General features: G+C 40.7%; 1 protein-coding gene across 1 annotated transcript in view; it reads right to left on the minus strand.

Moving 5' to 3' along the window:
* Window positions 1-6,060, minus strand: part of rap1b (RAP1B, member of RAS oncogene family) — a 46,794-nt gene extending 40,734 nt beyond the window's left edge. Inside the window, exon 1 of the mRNA XM_027151133.2 lies at window positions 5,942-6,060. The gene's annotated coding sequence lies outside the window, so the exon portion shown is untranslated. The remainder of the gene's footprint in view (window positions 1-5,941) is intronic.
* Window positions 6,061-7,032: the final 972 nt, after the last annotated feature.

Raw genomic sequence — 7,032 nt, forward strand, 5'->3', positions numbered from 1 at the left:
AAACCGGACAAAAAAAAAAAAAGAAGAAGTGGTGTGTAGGAAGCCAACTAGAAGCATCATCAGTGATTCCTGACAATTTACCAAAAATGAAACAGGTCCATGCCTGTTATTAATGCAAGCACAGCAGGACAAAACTACAGCTTGTTTGCTGCCAAAAAAGCCTTTTCTTGAGCTGATTTAAAGCTCAGGTGTAGCAGAGACCATGTAATCATATCAAGGTAGCACATGCCAGGGCCATTATATCAAAGGTAGACTGTTCATAAGAGGCACAATGACATGTCTATCACCTATCAGAACCAGTTTTTCACTTCTCTGGTGAACTCAGTGAAACATGGGAGGCTCTGTTCACGTTACAAGCATTATTGCACACATCTCATCCTTCTGCCTCTTACACATGAGCAAAATGGCACTTATGCCCATTTTGAAACTTGCCAACATCACGATAGTTTGAGCTACACGGACTTGAAGAACAGCAAACAGCCAGTCACGGAAGGAGTAATACAACGATGGACTCAACAAAAGGATATTTTCTCTGGAGGTCGGCTGACAAAGTCAGCTGGTCAAGTTTAGGGCGAGAAGGGGAAAAAGACCAGATGGTTAGCTATTATTGGCATTACTGTACAGAGAAATGTGAGATGAAACAGGAATTATATTTGCATTTGCGGTAGTAAAATTTGAAGGGGGAGAAAAAATCTGACTGACTTCACAATCATCAAATGTCCCTCATTTCTGATGAGAATGTTATCACAGATCATATACCACATATGATAGTAATGTAAATTTGTTTTGAACAGCTAGCAAAGGTGTGTTCACACAGGACTAAAGAAAAAAAAAGTTTAATACCATAGTGCTACTTTAATACAAACGCCGTTGCTGTGACTACACAATAAAGTATGCAGGGAACTGAAATGTTATACAACCATCAAGATTTAGCAGCTTAGTCTGAACATCATAATTACTTTAATACAAGTCATGGGAATTCCCCATTGGAAAAAAATATATGTTTATATAACGTTGCAAAATATTGAGAAGTAAAATAAGAAAATCATTTGCTTTGCTTCGTGATAATGTTTTAGATGTAGCGGTGTGTCGTGTACAAGCCTAAAAAGAGACCAACTGATACAGCAGTATGAGTCTCATCAGCCCCAGCATGACCACTCCAGCTCTGTGTCAAAGCACTCATAGATATCGACACCCCTCTTCAAAACACTCAACACTCACAGGCTCCCATTTAAAACCCCGTCAGCACCGAAACACACCTTTATTATGGGCAAATGAAGAAATCTTTTACATATCCATCACCAAACCCTTCTTGAGGGAAAAAAAGGAAACTTTTGCTAAGGAATGATATCATCTTAAACTTTCCCCATTGGCCAGAAGCGCACACACTCAACATGTCATTTGCAAGTCAACCACCTCACCTTGGTTACAGGTTGTCAGGGAAAAACACGTCTAAAGCAATGCTCAGGGTGCCACGCAAGTTTCACATTTCCACCCAAACAGTTTTGGCTCTAAACGATGCAAATAAACAAAACAAATTAGCCTCTGCTGCAGGAATCATGAACCCAACAGGCACGAGAATCTGTGCATGAACAACAACAAAAAAGGAAAACATGAGAGAATTAGATGAAAGAAACCAATTAGTGAGTTAATCTGAGTTGTTCATTTAGAATCTGGCATGACAAAGTTTTGTCTCATACTATACAACTAAGAAATTGAGCGTTAAGAGCCTTGCTCAGGGGCCCAGCATTGGCAGCTTACTGGACTTGGGCTATGAACTTGCAACCTTTTAATCAGTAGGCCAACACCTTAAACACGACGCTACCACATCCAACATCTTAATGCCCATCTGGATTGAACAAGCTATACATGAAGAAGTGGGGAAATGATCACTGGCATTTTAGTTCAGTCCAAATCAGTCATGTCCTTATTAATGAGTGTGTTTTGAAAAAAAATATGTAAAGATTACACCATATCTATAAAATGCCCTGTAGAAACACTCCGGCTAAGACCCGGTCTGAACGGCACATTAGTAAAGATTCCACTAAAGTCTGTGAGAAAAGAGCTTTTGTTCTTTTCCTTCAGTATCAACAGACTCCACAAAGTGTTTACTTTTCTCCCACCGAAACAAACATATTAGAAAGCAGAACTCTAAAATAAAAATGACATAAATAAGCAATACTTCTGACAGGGACCGCCTACATGTGTTATAATCAGGTCACCTGGATGAAACCCAATCAGCGCTTATAACAAAGATGAAAACCAGGCTTCTATAAAAATTCAGGTTTGTAGCATGTAAATTTTCAATCAAAATTACTACAAACCTCTAATAGCAGCATTATTTAGCACACATACTGTACGTCCTTAAGCGCTTGTTCTTTTATAATGTTACAGAATAACATTGCTATTACTAAACCTATAAAACTGTTTGCTTTTCTGTTAACACAAAGCTACTGATGCTCTTCACATCTGCTTGTTTTCATATCAAAAAGAAGGTAAAATCTGTAATAAAAATAGAGAAAAACATAAATATATAATGAGGGCATGGTAATGCGCCTACACACCACCCACAGTAGACCTGCTTCTCCTCGCCTACAGGTTAGTGATGTCCAAGACAATTATATAACTTGTCCAAAATGACCAACCCCCGCCGCAATCAGCACACACCCACATCGCACAGCTACACAGCATTTCCCAGGTGAAAACAGTTTCTCAAAAAAGTTCTTGTGAAGTGCCTTGAAACATGCAGCATTATTTGATGTTCTGAAATCCAGGAAGTTGAAGTGGGACATAATGCGGCCCCTTCCCCTTTTTTAATAGTCAAGAGTTCAGCTTACCTAAAAAAGTCATACTTGACAGTCAGTACAATGGACACTGTATCCTGATCAATAATGATGTGGTTTTATAATTGTTACGCATAATACTTGTAATACGACGCGATGCAATACAGTGTTGCAAAACTACGTGGCAAACATCCCAAAATTGGTCAAGGAATCATTGGTTGAATTGGAGCCACTTCCTTCTCAACTAACTTGAGACAACTAACAGTTGAAAAAATAAAGAACACACCCATTTAAACAACCAAAGATGCACTGCTAAACAATGATTGCTGATATGATCTCTCGTCCTCAACGATGGTAATCTTCTACATGTGAACGTTGTCATGCCCAAAAAGCTGCATTGTGATTTCATGTAGATTATATGAGACTGAGGCAACGCTGTGAAAAGCCTGGCGATAAAGCGTTAATTGGGATGCAGAGGAAAATGGGCAGCAGGGAACAGATCAATACAAACTGACAAAGCTCTGTGTCAAATGGCAGGGCTTCAGACCGTCTACTTTGGACGGATCGCAGGAATTAGTTTCTACAGGCATAACCTCCATAATGGCTGCATATTGTCCAAGATTCCTCTGTATCTTCTCGGTACAGCGACTTGCTTTATCGAAACTCAAACATTAGACTCATAACTAAAATTTAAGCCAGACTTTACTAGTTGTAGCAACCTGTTTTCACACATCACTGGTCCTGGGGCTTCGTCATGTCACCAACTTCCACAAACAAGTGTGACTTTTAATGTGCTCTTACAGATAAACAAACTTGAACAATGAATTACAGAAGTTTCAATATGAGAATGGACCGTATATTTTTAAACTGAATTTACTTAAAGTATTTTTCTCCATGTTTATGTAAGTACAGAATAAATACAGGTGGAAAAGGACAATGATTGGAGTAAACAACTTAGTGTTTTTAGTTCCAGCAGATAAACCGTAGACCTGATGCCACCGAGTAAACTACTGAATGAAATGGCTAACTGTGGACCACAGTTCAGACATCTCTTGGTGCCTTCAAATGTGTTTGGTTCCTTTTAGAGCAGCCAACGTGACCAAATAAAGGAAGGAAAGAATGACAAGGACACCAGGTTTCACAAGGCCCTTTGGCCTGAAGAGGAAGTGAGCCAACCCCCACCACCATCACCTCTTTCCCATTTTTCCTCCCAAGAGTGTCTTCTTTCGTCTTTACTCCTTCCGTTTTCCTAAAATTCCTCATCAAGCAACTCTAGGTGAATGTGTTAATGAATGCATTAAAATTTGTCTTAAAAGTTCAGCAGCCTATTTGTCAAATGCCACCAGAAAACATGCTTGACATCTTCAGTTTCCTAAACACCTCAATGTATACATTCCTCAAACAAACGTGAATACCGATTAAGACCGAGCAACCCAAAATATTAATCAACATGCCACCATAACTTATACCTATCCGAGAATACCGACAATCACGTCTAAATGAAAAGAATCATGTTTAACTTTGACACAGGCTCCAACTTGTGCACAAATCGAGGGCGTCCCTCCACAAAAGATAAGCAGTGGCTCTTCAATTTGTTTTTCCAAAGGAGCCTCTACAGCGGCATTCCTCTGTGCCCAAGAGGACCTACGATCACAGGGATTTCCTTCCTCTCGCTCCAAGAGGGACAGCACTGGGGTCAACTACGGCAGGGCGAGTAAGCCACGGCAAGGCGAGGCAGTCCCAATAGCTTTACTACTTAATGATCAGCGGTTATCAGCACCTCCCTAGAATGGGTTGGTCTTTAAGACGAGCGTGCACATTAATTGAAAGACGTTACAGTTTTAGCTGTATAAAGAGAGTGCGATATCAAAAGCGATAGTGCAAAAAGGGCGAGTCTATGAGCTCGAAGCAATGTCTCAGGAAACAGCAGGGTTGTGTGTGAAACTATCCGCCTTGAACACTGAATCTCATTCTCTCAAACACTTTATCGGGTTAAAACATAAAAAAAAAAGTCAGAAGTAACAGGCATTTACAAACTAAGTAAAGCAGTTTGTTTAAAGCCCTGACAGACTCCCAGAAGGCAACAGGATGTCCTGACCACCTTAAACACCTCACTGATGCTTTATAAGCTTTTAAAATATCACAAAAACTGCACTGTTCTTTGTAACACAGGTGGGACTTTTAGGGGTACACAAAGGGTGTATGTTGGGAACCTTTAAATACTGAAAGGGTTATAAGAACCAATGAGGAAGCACCGATTAAACCTTTTATTGAGGTTCATTCCTTGCTGAAGACAAATTTTAAAAGACAAGAGTTCAACCTAAACCATAAGGAAAGGTTTAATAACACAGACACTGCAACATAACAATAAACCACAGGAACTACTGTAAATCTGAGGGATTCTGCATAAGCATTAGATTAAATAAAAGCTGTGTTGGAGGCCACCGGGTTTAAGCGTCGGTGTCCATCAGAATCTGTCGGTTTCTCAGTCTGATGTGTGTGTGAGAGCTGAACTGTGTGTAATAACCTGGTGTGAGAGCTGAACTAGGTGGGGCCGAGAATCCGCGTTAAACAAAAAACAGCACACAAAACGGCTTGACACGACAACACGACTTTTAAACACGTATAAAACACGTCAATACACGTGCTAATGTAACAGAACAGAAGATGTTTCTTGGGTTGACGTTTAAACGTAGTGAGCCGTCACACGCCCAGTTTCCCCCTGTGGTACTTCATTCGTACAACTTTTCCGTTTCCGCTGTAACTTCCACACGGTGACGGACAAAACGCGGTAAAAAAAAAACGGTTTTAACACCGGTTTTTATCACGGCACTGACGAGCTGGTGAAACCCGACCAACGCCCGGTCGAAGCGGAAGGCGATACGCACTGATTCGGCGTGTAGGAAGCGTTAGGAGTTGAATTGTTTCACTCGAGCTCCGCCATGTTCTCGCCGTTTGACCTGCTCTTCCGCAAACCGCGCGTCGGTGAGCCGGTCTCGCGCTGTGAGCTCGCGCGCCTCTAACGCACGCGCTGAAAATAAAAAATAAAAAAAAGGCCGCTCGGTACATCCGCGTCTGTCGGTACAAAATGACCCATTTGAGTCCTCTTGGTAGAATACAAAGTGACACATTAGAAAAGCGACGAATCCGATACTCACAGATCAGCTCCAATCCGCTCCCTCTCTCTCTCTCAGTCGGTCTCGCGCTCGTTCAGGCGTCTGACGGGTTGGAGTGGGACGTGACGTCACGAGCCCCCTCTCAGCCCCGCCCTCACATGAACGTGTCTGCTATTGGATGCGTGGCGGGAAATAAAGGGTACTAAAGTACCTAAGCGCTCTAACGGTACTAGCTACATCCTGTACTACATAGTCTCTCACAATCTTATGGCACAACACGCTGTTTGTTTATTCTAGATTAAATCTATTGAATTTGGTTTATAGAAAGCAGAGTATTAGCATTTATCTTCCTCATCTTTCTCATTATCACCATTTTCCTCTTCTTCTTCCTCATCATCTTCTTTTTCTTCTTCCTCCTCCTCCTCTTCTTCCTCCTCTCCCACTTCTTCTTCCTCTTCTTCCTCATCATCTTCTTCCTCCTCCTCTTTTTCCACTTCTTCTTCTTCTTCTTCTTCTTCTTCTTCTTCTTCTTCTTCTTCTTCTTCTTCTTCTTCTTCTTCTTCTTCTTCTTCCAGGAAAGGAAATTTAAATTACATGATTTGAAAATTAGCTAAAGAACAGTTTGAACGGATTCTTCAGGGTTTCTTTTGCCCATATGTCTTTCCACCATATGCTTAGAGTTACATACAGAAAAATGAACAATTTTTCTGTACCCCATAAAAAGTACAGAGATCCCATTTATTCCAAATAATAAGCATGCAGTTTTTAGAGTAATCAGTAAATGTCAATCCAAAAAAAATGTGAAATGGATGTATCTGGAAAAACTGTGCACTACAGATGCAGTGGATAAAGAAATTACATTTAAGAAACACTGAAGTGCAAACTATACCATACAATGTATAGTGTTTCTGGTAAATAACTGCACAATTTTTAGTCCGTCAGGTCCAAACACCACAAATCCAGCTCATAAGCTCATCTAATGACTAAGCCCCTCATGAAGAGGGTCAGACACATGCTTGGTGAAGGACCTGGGTTAAGAAACCCTGCTTTAAAAATGACATCTAACTTACAGCAACCCATAAAACAATAACTACTACAGAAATTCCTTTCAAGAAAGATTGTTTTTTGCTGTG

The sequence above is a fragment of the Tachysurus fulvidraco genome, chromosome 19, assembly GCF_022655615.1.
Source record: "Tachysurus fulvidraco isolate hzauxx_2018 chromosome 19, HZAU_PFXX_2.0, whole genome shotgun sequence".
Classification (NCBI taxonomy): Eukaryota; Metazoa; Chordata; class Actinopteri; order Siluriformes; family Bagridae; genus Tachysurus; species Tachysurus fulvidraco.